General features: G+C 41.0%; 1 long non-coding RNA gene across 1 annotated transcript; it reads left to right on the top strand.

Annotated features, from left to right (window-relative positions):
- The first annotated feature begins 3,275 nt into the window (after nt 1–3,275).
- On the top strand, nt 3,276–4,980 carry LOC134624690 (uncharacterized). The gene is made up of 4 exons (XR_010093608.1): nt 3,276–3,402; nt 3,709–3,786; nt 4,290–4,508; nt 4,762–4,980. It is a non-coding gene; the product is annotated as an uncharacterized LOC134624690 (long non-coding RNA).
- The last annotated feature ends 11,043 nt before the right edge of the window (nt 4,981–16,023 follow it).

Raw genomic sequence — 16,023 nt, forward strand, 5'->3', positions numbered from 1 at the left:
AAGATTTACACAAAAATTAATCACTTTTCTGTTATTCTGAGCAGAAGAGCAATTCTTTGTTATTTCAAAAAAGAAATGTAAATTTTAAAATATTCAATCAAATGTATACACTTTAAAATTCAAAGGATGTCTATAGGATAAAAAGAAAGAAAACCATGCAAATACAAGAAAATGCTAAAATGTTTTAACAGATAGAGAAAAGTCATTCGTTTTTACTCAAGCATTATTTGCTTGTTCTCAGAGGAGCATCTTGTTGAAAAGAGATGGTACTGGTACAAGTATCGGGGTTGGACAAGGGTATGGCAACCGATACTTCCGCTATTTTCGCTATCGCTTGGATTGGGCTCATGCTCAGGTAAAAACAGTGATTTGGATTTTCCCTGTATCCTGTCTTTGTTTACTTTAACAGTTTACAAAGTCTAGCGTGGTTGTATGTTCAATATTTTGTTTACATTGGAAATTCTTCTGTCTGTTGTTTTCCATTATAGAGATACTGTTAGTCCATGCATGCAAACCTGGCATATGTACGTAGCCTTCGAGAGTACTGGGTGATTCAAAGGGTCATATATCGTGCTACTCACAGTTACCCACTTACATGGCTTGGAGGCTCTGATGCTCAAAAGGTATATTACGGATCATTATACGAGGGCTGAAGGCCACTGAACACATTGAAGGCGTTGCGTAAAAACAACATGAAATTCATAATTTTACGGATCCGAACTTCACGTATAGCCAGTATGGACACCGGACACATTGCGTTTTTGCAGAAAATTTGTCCTCAAAAAAAGGACAATAAAAAAAATGGAAAAGTTTACATAACGCAATGATGAGCTGGTTCTGATCTTTCTCAGTGAGTGAAGCAAGAATGGAGATCCAGGTTCATCCAATTGTCACGAGAAGACAGCAGCAGGAAGATTATTATGGTTTGAACTAGGAGTTGAAGCTGTATCACAGTTGCTTTGGTACATACAGTGCCTTGAAAACGTATTCATTCCTCTTGAACTTTAGACATTTTGTCACCTTACAAGCACAAACTTAAATGTTTTTTATTGAGATTTTCTGTGATAGACCAACACAAAGTAGCACATAATTGTGAAGTGGTATAGATGTCATTATAATTTCAGTACAGGTGCGTGATTTGAGCTATGAGTCCGCTTGTTGCCAATACAGTGAGTTGATTGGTGAGGTCTATATATTCGCATCCAAAACATTAGAAAAATCAAAACTTTGTTTGAAAAAATAAATGCTGCAAATTCATTCAGTGAAATTATGATTGGTGTGAACGGCTGCATTGAGAGAAGGTCAGTGCAAAAAATATTTAAAAGCACAAAATATTTGCACGGATTTTATGCATTCAGAGTGAAAGGGCCATACAAAGATAAATCTATCTATCGAGCATTACACTTTGATAATATTGTCTTTATGTACTTAGTTTTTAATGTATTTGTGCCTATTTTGTTCTGTTTTATAGGAGCATCATTGGTTTTGGATGGATGGAACTCCGTTCAGATTTACATACTGGTGTCGTGGAGAGCCTAACAATGCTCGCCACAACGAGCACTGCCTACACATGAGCAATACAGGTAAATATTGAAAGAAAGTGTAACGAGCACTGAATTTTGAGGGGAGGGGGGGCAGTGACAATATCCACACCTTCCCAAATAATGATTATTTGTTTAGAATGAAAAACAGTACAGAATGACAGGAAAATACTAATACTATATTATTATAATTTTTTTTTAACAAAAAACACGTGTTTATTTAGTGTTGTGAATCTCAGGACCTAAATGTAGGACTTTCTGAATGAAGACAGTGTGTTTATTTACAATGAAACAAACAAAAAACAGCACCAACAATTCACGCTGTGTGTGAGTCCTCCATGCACCCATTCCCAATCCCAGTGCAGTGATTCTCCTCCGTGGTCCGTGGTAAGTGTTTGTCCTCCTTGGTGCCTATGTACATCAGTCTTCTGCTCCCTCCACACATTTCTGCAATCCTTCTGGAAACAAGAAACACAACAGTGAATACTTCCCATCCATTAGCCAATAAAAACACTTTCACCATTTAAACACAAGAATTAACTGAGTATACGGGAACACGAGCAGGAGAACTAACTGTGTCCCTAGTTTAACAATCCCACTGCCGCTCCGCTATTCTCCTCAGCAGTGTTTCCTTCCTCCAGATAGTGTAATAGACTTTATCATATTCACTACTCCCAAAAATAACACACGCCCTTGGTCACCAAACCCAGGCCCATGACAGTGAAGGTGCACACTTCATATTGTTGTTACATCCAACTAAATATTTTCCTTAGTATACATTTCTCATGGTTTCATTTAATTGTATTTTTTGATGCTTACAGGATACAGGTGCATGAATGATATATACTGTCACTACCGATACCCATTTGTCTGCGTCTGGAAAAGAAGATGATTCCTGGTCTACCATGAAATGTGTGGTTCATCAGACATAGAAGCAAATAATCTCATACAACCCCCTGAATTGTTTCCCATTTTACATTTATAATTCTTTTCTTTTGCTGTAATGCTACATAATGAATAAAGCAAGTTGGACTGTTTCTTTTAATGGCATTGGCTACTAGTAGCAAACTGAAGGTGTAATGGAAAGAATGCTTTTAGCAAAAGTTAATTTCCCATAGTTAACTTTTCTTATTACCTTAAACCCTTCAGCATTAAATCTGATTGGTCTCTTAGTCTGTGTCACATTTTCATTGGTCTAGACCCAAGCATCAAATATATCCAACTTTAACTCTTTAATTTTTCAAATACCTAAATAGAAAATAAGTCTGACATTCTGTTATCTGATTGAGCTCAAATCATTTACTAAAGAATCATAAACAACATCCAAGATAAAGTATTAATATTAAGTTCATCTAATGATCATTTCCAGAATTCATCTTAGCTAGTGTTTGATTCGTGAGTGTACAAAGGAGATCGTAAAAGGAAAAGGACTCAAAATACCTTTTCAAAAGGATACATTTTATTATGGTCTTCATCGATGGGAATTAATTTTTGTCTGATTTACTTTACTATTCTTATTCTTATTCTAATTAAATACATCAGGTATTATGTAGTTATACTCTGTGAAGACTCTTTGTCAACTAGTCATTGTAAAATAAAGTGAGCAGCTGAAAGGAGAAGAAGTATGAGGCAATTATTCTGGTGAAGAAATAAAGAGATGCAATGAAAGTCTGGCCAGCATGAATCACATGATACACGTGTCAGTTTTTTCAAGGTTAGTTCCTAGTTTTGAAGCACAAAAGAAACAGTATATAAGCAGTGATCTTACAGCTGTTCAGCACCTTCTCACTGGAAGGCTAAAGCTACGTGTTGGTGCTGAAAAGAAGTCTATTCTTCAAATATTCTGCATATTCTCCAGAAGGTCTGCTACAAAATCTCTTCTATCCTATTTTGTTGAACGAATGATGTCAGAATCAGAATCAGAATACTTTATTGATCCCTAGGGGAAATTATTTTTTTGTTACACTGCTCCATAATAAACAGACATTAACAAGACAGACAATACACTAACTAAGAATAGTACAACATATACAGGCATATATATACATAAGTCGTTTATTAATAAATAGCTAAAAAAGAAAAAAGAAAGAAAAAGAAAAAAGAAACGTGTGTGTTCAGTGGATGAGTTGTAGAGGGAGACGTCTTGATGCCTTCTGTTTTTTCACAGTGATATTAAACATCGCCATGAAGCTGCTGATTGTGTTTGCACTTCTTTGTGTAATGATCCCTCTGATCATTTCTGCTGGTGAGTATAATGTACATAATGTGTGCATATAGTCATCAAAAATGACAAATGACAGTACAATATAATAAATGGAAATTTAGCAATCAAAGTCAAGATATGATGTTTTAATATAAGTTACACTTTTCAAGAAGAAGGGGGTGAGAGTGGGGAAGAGGATAAGACATCAGGTTGGTCAACGTTTTAAAAATTGACACAAAAATTAACCACAGTTCTGTGATGCTGAATGGAAGAAGAACACATCAATGGCCTCCTTAAATGTAGCTAAGTTTGAAGTACAAATGTTGTGTCATTTCAAAATTATAAATTATATCTTTGCAAATTATATCTAAAATTATATATTTCATATGGTAAAATATTCAATTAAACATATACATTTTAAAATTAAAATTGTGTCCATAGAATTAAAAAAAAAGAAAAACATTCATATACAAGAAAACTACAAAATGTTTTAAAAGATACAGAAAAGTAATACATTTTTACTAAATTTACTAATAATCTTCTAGAGAAGAGAAGCTTGTGTGGCAGATGTTGGTCTGTCTGCTGGGGTGGACGTCAGTCTGGTGGTACCAACAACATGGGCGGAGGTCAGACTGGTTGTACCGTTAACGTGGACAAACATCAGTTTAATGGTACCAACAACATGGTCGGAGGTCAGATTGGTGGTAACTGGACCTGCGGCAGATAGGGTTTTCTGGTGGAATCAGCTGGCGAAGACGACATGGGTAAAAGCTGTGATTTTGATTTACCACATTCTTTCTTTCTTTTAATATTTTATAACAACTGTTATATTACTGTTGTTTGTTTGATATGAAAAATGGTATATGCACTGTATTCTTCTTTTTAACGTAGATTGCATATTTATATAGTGCTTTTAAAGTATACAGGTTATTTTGTTCTTACACCCAACTAAATATTTCCCTCAGCATACATTTCTCATGGTTTCAGTTAATGGGGTTTTTTTGTGTCTGTGTACAGGAATCAGGTGTATGAATGATATATGCTGCATTATTGACACCACTTTTATCTGGGTCTGAAAAAGAAGATGATTCCTGGTCTTTCATGGAAAGCATGGTTCATCGCACCAAGAAGCAAATAATTTCATCCAACTCCCTGAACTATCTTTTCATCCTTTTACATCTTTAATTTCTTTCCTTTTGCGTCATCATCATTAAACTCTTAAGCATTAAATCAAAATGGTCTCTGAGTCTTTGTCACATGTTACATTTTCATTGGTGTAGACAAAAGCATCAAATAGATTTTTCATCTCTCTTCATTATTAAATACCTAAATAGAAAACAACACATCTGACATGCTAATATCTGACTGAGCTCAAAGCATTTACTGAAGGAGATCCTAAACAATATCCAGAGTCAAGTATTAATATTAAGTTGGTCTGATGATAATTTCCAGAATTCATCTTAGTTACTGTTTGATATGCGAGTATACAAAAGAGATGGTAAAAGGAAAATGATAAAGTACTTTTTAAAAAGGACCCATTTTACTTTAGTCTTCATTGATTCAAATACATTTTTGTCAGATTTCCTTGACTGATTTTTATTGCAGAGTACAATCATTCAATTATACTAAATAGAATGAACAGAAAAACAGAAAGATATAGATTCTCTTGTCCTTCTTATTACTTTTCCCATAAAGAACTAATAATAGTTTATTTTGATTGACTACACACAACTTAAAAACAATAAGATGCCATGGTTTGCTTTTTCTCCTGTTATTTTTAGTCCCTAGTGTTGGAATATATCTTTTTTAATCTTTAAGGCTATATACCTCATAATTGGTATCAAACATTTGTTTCATCCTTTAGTGCACACAGTGTATTGTATAGAAGTTTTGGTAGTCTGAACACTCTGATACTAACAGGCACAGACAAAAGCCCCTTCTCTGAGAAATTTGAGGGGGATGGTCTGCCTGGACTGGTGATGGTGCCAGAACATACAAAACTTTAAGCCTGACACTGCTGGAGGAATCAGAGCTGTACATTTATAGGGTTAGAGAAGCTCTCTTTCCTTTGCCTTTCCCCCTCCAGATCTCTTCATACAGGCCTGACCAGAGGGCAAGAGGTGGTTGCCATGGTAATGGGAGTGTGTCAAAGTCTGTTAGACGGTGTGGAGGAGGAGGACCAAATGCAGACATTTGAGGAACAAAACTGTAATTTAGCAAAATGCGAGCCATTTATTTGTGGCTGGTAATTTAAAAAAAAAAGCAGATAGACCCTAAGGCAGAACTAACTGTGAAGTCGGACCCCGGCACACATACACAAGTCCATGGGTGTGGTGACAGCATGTTTATTTCATTAACAATGTTCACTATGGTTTCAGCACAAGTGCAGGGAACCAGAAACTCCCGCTCCGCTGTCACGTCCGCTCACCGCCCTCCTCGACTTTCACTCCAACATAAAAAGAGCCAAAATCAATCAGTTGTCCCCAGCGACACCTGTTCATTCTGCCTCCACGCTGCCCCGGGAGCTCACTGTGCCACCATCTCTCTGCAGCCAGCCAGCGACCACACCCATGCCAGACTAACTATTGAATTCAATTTTCAATTCCATTCAATTTTATTTATCCAGTTGCGCCAAATCACAACAACAGTCGCCTCACGGCGCTTTATATTGTAAGGTAGACCCTACAATAATACATACATGGAAAAACCCAACAATCATATGAACCCCTATGAGCAAGCACTTTGGCGAAAGTGGGAAGGAAAATCTCCCTTTTAAGTAAAGGTTTAACTACAGCCAGCTTATTAGAGATAGGTTGATCATATTTAAGATTGAAGCATTAATTAATGGCAGGACTTCTTTGAGCAGTTTTGTGGGAATGGGGTCTAAAAGACACGTTGATGGTTTGGAGAAGTAATTACTGAAGTTAACTCAGAAAGATCAATTGTATAAAAAGACTATGAATTAATATCAGTGGTACTGAAAGTAGCGGTAGATAATGTTACATCTGTGAGATGACTTTAAGTAATTTTTTTCTCTAATGGTTAAAATTTTATTTGTAAAGAAATTCATGAAGTCATTACTAGTTAACGTTAAAGGGATTGTTGGCTCAACAGTGCTCTGACTTTTTGTCAGCCCGGCTACAGTGCTGAAGAGAAACCTAGCGTTGTTCTTATTTTCTTCAATCAGTGGTGAATAGTAAGATGTTCTGGCTTTGTGGAGGGCTTTCTTATAAAGCAACAAACTATTTCTCCACGCTAAATGATGATCTTCTAAATTTGTGACTTGCGATTTCCTCTCCAGCTTACGAGTTATCTGCTTTAGGCTACGTGTTTGAGAATTATACCACTAAGTCAGGTACTTCTGATTTGAGGCCTTATTTTTCACAGAAGCTACAGTATCCAGAGTCGTACGTAGTGAGGAGGTAAAATTATTAACAAGATAATCGACCTCTGTTGAAGTAGTGTTCAGGTAGCTGCTCTGCTCTATGTTGGTACAGGGCATTGAAGATGATAGCAGTGGGTGGATTATACTCTTAAACATAGTTACAGCACTTTTAGAAAAGCATCTAGTGCGATGAGGTCTACTCCCCACTGCTGTGTAATCCATTATTGTAAATGTAAATGTTATCAGGAAATGATCAGACAGGAGAGGGTTTTCAGGAAACACTGTTAAATGCTCAGTTTCTATTCCATATGTTAAAACAAGTTCTAGAGTGTGATTAAAGTGGTGGGTGGGTTCTTTTACATTTTGAGAGAATTGAGTCTAATAACAGATTAAATGCCATGTTGAGGCTGTCATTTTTAGCATCTACATGTACTAACAGAGACTTGGAAGTGAGAGACCTGAGAGTGACCGAGCCCCAGGCCGAGTCACTCTGGTACAGCTGGCTGCCGGCGGAGCTCACAGGCACGTCACTGCAACCCCCCCCCCTCCCCCCTGGCTTCTGCTCCGCGGCTGCTGAGTGACCCCTCATCTGGGGCTCTCCTCAGCTCTTTCCAGGAGAGTGGCACGGTTGCCCCTCCATTGGTCTTCCTTGGTCTCTTGTGCTCTGAGGGCCTCTGGATGTCTGGAGCCTGGATCTCCTCCATACCTGCTTCATGCCCTGGAGGACGGGGCTATGGCTCCCCACACCCTCTACTAGATCATTACATGAAGGAACCTTTTAAATACATGCGCACTCATGCACACAGGTGTACAAACGGGTGCTCACAGACACAAACTACTCCCTTTTTGGCTCCTACCTCAAAGCACACTTTGCGCTGTAAGGCACAATAATATTCAATATTTAGTATTTACTGTTATATTCACATAGATCATCGTGATGATGTTGTTTATTATATTGCTCTGTTTTTTTGCTTGTTTTCTCTTTTTTTTTTTCTCAACAGGTGATCCAGGTCATTGATATATGTATGTTTTGTCTGTTTGTTTTGTTGGTTTTTGGGGTTTTTTGCCCTTTATCACCGTTCCTCTTCCCCGCTGTTTTTCTTTCCCTCTTTCTTTCTCCCTTTTCTTTTCCCCAGTCATGTCTGTCCCGTGTGTAGCAAGCGAAAAAAAACAAAACAAAACAAAACCAAAAACAATAAAAGCCAAGGTGAATCAAATAAGACCAATACGGCAAGGCCGGGATGGTCCATTTGGTAAAGTAAATCCGCTGGGCATCTTTCTTCGCCTTTAGACAATAATTCTGATGGCAAAAGAACCAAACGGGACAGGCGAAAAAAAAAAAAAGAGAAAGTGATTCAGACATTAAAAACAGCAGTAACACTTTTGTGTTTTCTTCTGAGGTTGTTGCTGGAATGAACGCCTCCTCTGGCTGTAAATAATACACCACTGACTCCCCCTAGTGACCATTTCTCCACACTACAAGCAACAACCCTCATAACAAAACAATAAAATCTGATCTTTTTGGGGTTCATTGCCATCAAAACTTAAACTCCAGATCTAAGCAGTACCTACTGACCAATCTGTTCTCTTTTCTTTGATCTTAGATCATCTGTGGTTAATGAAAGGACTTAATGCTTTTGGATACTCACTAAAAAAAATGTTCTCATTGTAAGCAATCAAAAGCCATTTCACTGACCTCTGTGCCTTTATATTGTTACATAATACTAAAAGACACAGCACGAAAACATTGTAAATTTATTTTTTTTATATATATTTAGGTTTCACTTGAACCTATATCCATTAAACATCACCAAAGTGCTGAAGGAATGATGCTAAGAGCGGGCTTAGTAAGTCTCCTTTTAAAATTTGCTGTCTCACTGATGAAATAGAAGAAGTAGACAAAGAAAAAGTGACAGTGCAAACTTTCCTATGTTTACTACTTTTTCAACTATTTCAACACCTTCCTCTATACCATTTGAGAACCCCAAGTGTTGAGAGCAGTGAGACAAAGAGATTAAAGGCCCCCGGCTTCCTCCTGACATCACATCTGATGATCTTAACATCCATCCTTATGTGGTAAAAATGATCAAACTGCTAAGACAGAAATTTTCCTGTTAGTTGTAAATCATCTTTATATTTAATCAAAGAAAAGTCAAATTATAAGTTTGGTGAATATGGGAAATAAGAAATGAGTAATGAAAACCACTGTTCTAATGTCTGAATTTGCATCTGTAGGAATGTGATGACGATAAGAAATGTGTCACCAACCCATCATTATACATTATTTCAAATGAAAGAATGGTTAAACACAGAATCACACAAAACACAAAATCTGGAGCCATAAAACATAAAATCATATGTGATTTTGCCAATACTTAATTATACTTAATGCTGATTATAATAGAATGAGATATACTGATATACTTGTCTGACAGAGAGAATAGGTATACAGCTTGTGTCATCAGTTTGATTGATGGCTCTAGCCTTGATCTTTTGACCCTACCGGAAGTACTCCAGAAGTGACTAATCGATTCCAGATGTGTGTAATATGATCCATAAGCGCGACGAATTGCATCCGGTGAGGGGAGGGGCGTACTCCGGAAATGTCTAATGGATTCCATATGTGTGACTAATCACATCCGGTGGGGGAAAAAAGGAGGGCTGGACCCTGGGTGGATCAGAGAGGGAGGGGGTCTGTGGAGGGAGGAGAATAAAAACAGAGGGGGCCGGTGCACACTTTTCTATGCGCAGACAAGATGGAGCCTTTCACTCTGCAGCCCTGCGTTCCTCTGTACTTGCTCTCCCGAGGCCATAAGCATGGGAGGCAGCAGCGGCGACTGGTCCTCATTGGTGATCAGCGACACCCCCGTCACTGTCTACAGTAACAGATGCGACGCTGCCGATGCTCCGCGGAGAGAAGAGAAAAATAAGAGCGTCTTCATGTTCCGCAGCCAGATACCGGCTTGCGGGGAGAATGGCCTCTACCTTTTGAGGGGTGTGGAAAGTGGGGCTACGTCTTCATATACGAGCTGGGAGAGCTTTGGTTCTATCAGCTTAATGAAGGAGAAAGCTTGATGGAATCGAGCAACCTTGTGAAGCTGACTTCCGGTGACTGGGACGTGCTGAAGCTGCTGATTGCGCTGGCTATCGGAGAGGCTAGTGAGGATTTTCCTATTCCAGAAGAGGAAGATGTTGCTCCTAAAAGATGCCGGAGAGAGGAGGATAATCCTCCTCCTCCCCCTTCTTCTCCTTCTGACTCAGCGGGAGAATCCCCTGCAGAGGCTGCTGAAAACTCTCCTGAGAATGATGAGGATTCCTCCATTGAAATAGAGGTTGATTCTCCTCCCCACTTCGCTGCTGAAAAAACTCCGGACAAACAGGCTCCCCCTGTAGAGTACGATTCCTCCGATGAGGACGATTCCTCCGATGAGGATGATTCTCCTCTCCACATCTGAAAAAACTTCTCCACATCTGAAAAAACTTCAGAAGAAAATGATCCCCCAGCATCGGAAAAGCAGGATGATGAGGAGAAAGGAGATGAGGATAAAGAAAATGTTCCCCCGACTGAAAAAACTCCGGAGAACGAGGATTCCTCTGTTGAAATAGAGGAGAAAGTAGACTTCCCCCAGCAGAAAAAGCTTCAGAAAAAGAAGAAGAAGAGGATCTTCCTCCTCCTACTCCTCCTCCCCGGAACGCGGGCATACGCTTCAAGGACGGAAAACTGGCCAAGACTAAAATAATCATGTCAACCGTCTGGTCTTTCGGAACCACAGCCACGGGGAGATGGAGAATGCGGGCCAGCCTGCGCTCAACGGATGAGTCTGATGCACCTGACATTTTCGTCATGGAGAAATTCAACCCCAACTGCGGTTTATGTCGCAGCATGATGGTTTTACCCGCCAAAGAATGGATCGTAAGGATGCTGCAAGTGAGGAAGGATGTTACAATTCTTTTTCAAAGTTGCCGCTGCTGGAGAGATGCCGTAGCGGTGAGAAAAACTCTGTGCTTTTGAAAATCCCCGCCCATCCCGGACCACGCCCCTTCTTTTTGTTTTAAAAAGGAAGCTCGTTCAAAAAGCCTTTTTTAGCTCAGAGATGGACTCTGCACCCCTGCTTCGCGATGAGGAGGTCAGTTCCTTGGACTGTTTTTCGGACAAGGGCTCGCCGACACTCCCGGCTACTACAGACCCCCGGAGGAGCAGCACGCCGACGAGCTGGACGGCTGGGCATCTTCTTTATTCATCGATGCTGTGAAAACTGCGGTGTATCATCTAGTCAGTAGGACTAGAGAGGGTTTTCAGGAAACACTGTTAGGAGGAATGCAACGGCTGTAAGATCGATCATCCCAGCCAGAGGCAACACGAGTGTCTGCAAATCTTGGACGATGATTTTTACTCCGACAACTATTACAGCAGCAGGAAGAAACTTCTCACCCCTCGTTTCATTCCTTCCATTCAACGTCTGCTGATTGCCCGCAACATCAAGACGGATGATGTCAAAGTCGGCACGGTGGCGGAGACTCTGCTGCACGAGCTGAAGTCGGTGAGGAAAGTGTTTGACGCCATCACCGAGGCCTACGACAATCTGGTGGGACAGGACGTGGTCAAAATCAGGCAGCTGCGCATGGTCACAGAGTGCTACAGAGGAGACTGGGGGTTTCTTAAAGCATGTATCCTATATTTAACGCTTTTTTAAACATGTATCCTCTTTCTTAAAAACCTACCTCGTTTTTAATCCTGCATTTATTGCTTTTTTTTTAAACATGTATCCTGTTTCTTAAAATCCTACCTCACTTTTGCAAACATGCATTTATTGCTTTTTTTTAAAAAAATCCTGTATCTTAAAGCATAAATCAGGGTTTTAAATAAAAAACGCTGATCATCCTGCATTTAGCGCACTTTTAAAAGCATGTTTATCTCAGGTTTTTTGAATAAAAAAAAGAAAGCGCACCTTTAACTCATGTATTTATCAGAATTTTGAATAACATGTATCCCGTTTGATTCTTTAAGCGTGTTAATCTCAGGGTTTTAAAAAAAAAACAAATGTATTCCCGTTTTGCATGTTAAAGCCTCTGGTTTTGAATAAAAATAAATAAAATTAAAAAACATGTATTTTGTCTGTTTCTTAAAGCTTTCATCTCTGGTTTTGAATAAAAAAGTATGTTTAAACAGGTCTCTGCTTATTGAATAAAACAAATAAATAAACCCACTGATTTTTAAAATAAAAGCCCACTCCTGCGACGCGATAATGCAGAAGGCTTTTATCAGAAGACGGGATGGCTGAGAAAAGAGCGATGAAAAAAGTATATTAAGACCCCCTTCACCCCGGTAGTTTCGGAGAAGTAGATCGACTCCGACGGGGTGTGGAAGAGGAGGCCGGTAAAAAAGTGGATGTTCGCAAGGTTCAAGATTTTTTATCCGAGCAGGACTCTTATACGCTGCACAAACTGGCGCGAGTAAGATTTAAGAGAAACAGAGTGTTTGTGACCAAACCACTGAACCAATTTCAAGCCGATCTGTGCAATATGAGACACCTGTCTGAATACAACGACGGATTTAATTAATTATTGACCGTCATAGACGTATTTTCAAAAAAGGCTTATGCACGCGCCCTTAAAAGGAAAACGAGGTCGGAAGTGACAGAAGCTTTCGAGTCTGTGTTGAGAGAGAGCCAAATACCTGAAAATGTACAAACAGATGCGGGAAAAGAGTTTTTCAACAAGAGTTTTCAGGCTCTGATGAAAAATCACGACATCACTCATTTTGCCACCGCCAGCGACTTAAAGGCCTCTGTGGTGGAGAGGTTTAACCGCACGCTAAAAATGCGAATGTGGAGGTATTTCACGGCCCACAACACCAGGCGCTACTTGGAGGTGTTACCCGATCTGTTAGAAGGGTACAACCGCAGTTATCACACAAGCATTAAAATGACACCTGCCGAGGTGTGCCCCGAGAACGCGGATCAAGTGTTTCACAACTTGTACGGAACTATCCCCGCCCGTCTGAAAATAAGGATGAAATTTAAGAGGGGGGATCTGGTGAGAATATCCAAATTGAGAGGGGTATTTGATAAAAAATACGAGCAGAGTTTCACCGACGAAACCTTTACTGTGGCCCGAGCCCTTCAGCGTTCGCCCCCCGTGTACAAGCTGGAAGATTATGACGGGGAGCCCATCGAAGGGTCGTTTTATGAGGCCGAGCTACAGAAAGTGAAAATGACCGAGGACAAAGCGTTTCATGTGGAGAAAATTTTAAAACGGCGCACAGTCAGAGGTGAAAAGCAAGTTTTTGTCAAGTGGAAAAACTGGCCGGATAAATTCAACAGCTGGGTGAAAGCCTTGGAAGTGGTCGGTGTATAAAAAAGAGAGCCCCCGGATCATTCGACTTATTTTCACGCGCCTCATGGAGTCCGAAGGGTTTTACGTGACCCTGCCTTCCAAAGCCAGCGAGGAATTATTTAAAGATAACACCAGCAGTTGCTACACCGTGGATCTGACCAAACCCATGGAGCTGACTGGAGAATGGACGGTGGGTCTCTGCGAATTTATTTATCCGTGCACCTGGTACAGTCTCTCCCCGGACGCCTCCTATTTGGAGCTGATGCGAATGACGGAGGAAGATCAGCCCCTGGTGATTTTAAAATTTGGCAGGGGAGGTCATTACGGCCGCATTAAAGATCTATTGGAGCACCTGGTGCCGGCGATCCAAAAGTACGACCCCTCATTCGAGGCCTCTTTCAACAACATCACCAAGCGTCTGGATATGAAAGGCGACGGGAGCCATAAAATCAGGGCCTTCCCTCCTCTGGCTTACATGCTAGGATTGAAAGCGAACGAGTGGTGGACTCTGTCGAAGCGCTCTACCCCCTATCCGTCCGATATGAGCGCGGGTATATATAACCTGTTTCTCTACACCGACATCGTTCAGTATCAACCGGTCGGCGACAGCTACTCCCCACTGCTGAGCGTAGTGAACGTGAAAGGTGCTGTCAATCTTAGGTGCTGCACAATAATGTTTAACATTCAGTATTTACTGCCATATTCCCATATATCATTGTGATGTTGTTTATTCTGTTACTCTTGTGTTCTTCTGCTTGTTTTCTTTTTTCTTTCTCAACAGGTGATCCAGGTGGTCAATATGTATTTTTTGTCTGCTTATTCTGTTGGTTTTTGTTTTTTGCCCTTTTTCCCCGTCCCTCTTCCCAGCTCTTTTTCTTTCCCTCCTTCCTTCTCCCCTTTCTTTCCCCCGGTAAAGTCTGTCCCGCATACAACAAGTGAAAATAAAATAAACAATTAAAGGTGAATCAAATAGACCATTACAGCAAGGCTGGGATGGTCCATTTGGTAAAGTAAATCCGTTGGCCATCTTTCTTCGCCTTTAGACAATAATTCTAATGGCAAAAGAACCAAACGGGACAGGCAATAAAAAATAAAATAAAAAAAAAAGAACGTGAAAGGCGATTACGGAGACATGGTGAGCATCAGGTACCACACTGTGCATTACCTATGCGTATCTAAAAAATAAATTAAAACCATCCACGTCGAAATTATAATGGACCGTGACAGGTTAGTGGAAGCTGCACTTTAAATCCGCTTGAGAATGGTGGCGCGTCTCCCTCAGGACCCTCACCGTTTTGTGAGGTATTATGAAGGACAGGTGGGCGGATCCTTGCCGGGGTTTTACGGAGCCCCCGTGATGTACGGCAGAGGGATAGGGTCCATCTTCTCCAGGCTGTTTCGTTTTGTATCTCCTCTCTTCAAAATGGGGTTCGCCGTAGCCAAACCTCACCTGAAAACGGCCGCCACCAACATCGCTACAGACGCCGTGAAAAGAGTGATGGGGAAGCTGACCGAGCCCCGGCAGGAGGGCACGGGAGGCATGATGGTCCTGTCCCGCAGGACCCAACCCCTCCGGGCGAGCGGGTTAAAAATAAAAACCCCAGAGTAAAAACCAAATCAGTCAAGACCGGCGGCGGAAAGAGAAGGATCCCCCAGCGGAGCTCAGACATATTTTAGAAGAAAAGAAAAAGAGGAAAAAAAAAATGTCTCTCTTACACAGGAAATCTGCCGAATGCACCCTGGCCGAACTGGATCTATTTTCGGCTCCCATGACCCAATTATCCATAGAGGATAAAAAATACCAAGAGTGCCAACCCCTCTCTGCGCTGAACAACAACTCTCCCGTTGAATTTTTCATCCCCGGAGACGGGGAAAAGTATCTCGATCTGAACAACACCATGCTCCATCTGACGGTGAAAATTACGGAGAGGGACGGGACCGACATCCCGCCCGACGCCGGCGTAGCGCTCATCAATTATCCCCTCAATACAATTTTCAGTCAGTGCGACGTTATTCTGGGTGATCATCTGATTTCTCAGTCCAGCGCCACTCGCCCTTACAGGGCCATGATCGAGACGCTGCTCAACTTTTCAGAAGACACTCTGAAGAGTCAATTCAGCGCTGGCCTGTTTTACAAAGACACGGCTGGAGCCATGGACTCTATAGTTATAAACAACAGAACGAACAAAGGGCTACAGCAGAGAGCCACTTTCACGGGCGAGTCGCGAGAAGTGGACCTGCTGGGCCCTCTTCACGCAGATATATTTTTCTGCGAGAGGCTCCTGTTGAACTCGGTGGATTTGAGAATTAAATTGATACGCAACAGCGACGCCTTCTGCCTGATGGGGACTCGCGATTCGCAGTTTGCTCTCAAGATAACTTCTGCCTCTCTATATGTCAAAAAGGTCACGGTTTCCCCGGCCGTCAGGCTTGGCCACGCTGTGGCCCTGATGAAAGGAAACACCCTCTATCCTCTTTCACGCGTTTCTGTGAAAACATACTCCATCCCGGAAAATTCCAGGATTTACAACCAAGAGAATCTCTTTCTGGGAGCCATG

The sequence above is a fragment of the Pelmatolapia mariae genome, linkage group LG3_W (genome assembly GCF_036321145.2).
Source record: "Pelmatolapia mariae isolate MD_Pm_ZW linkage group LG3_W, Pm_UMD_F_2, whole genome shotgun sequence".
In the NCBI taxonomy this organism is placed as follows: Eukaryota; Metazoa; Chordata; class Actinopteri; order Cichliformes; family Cichlidae; genus Pelmatolapia; species Pelmatolapia mariae.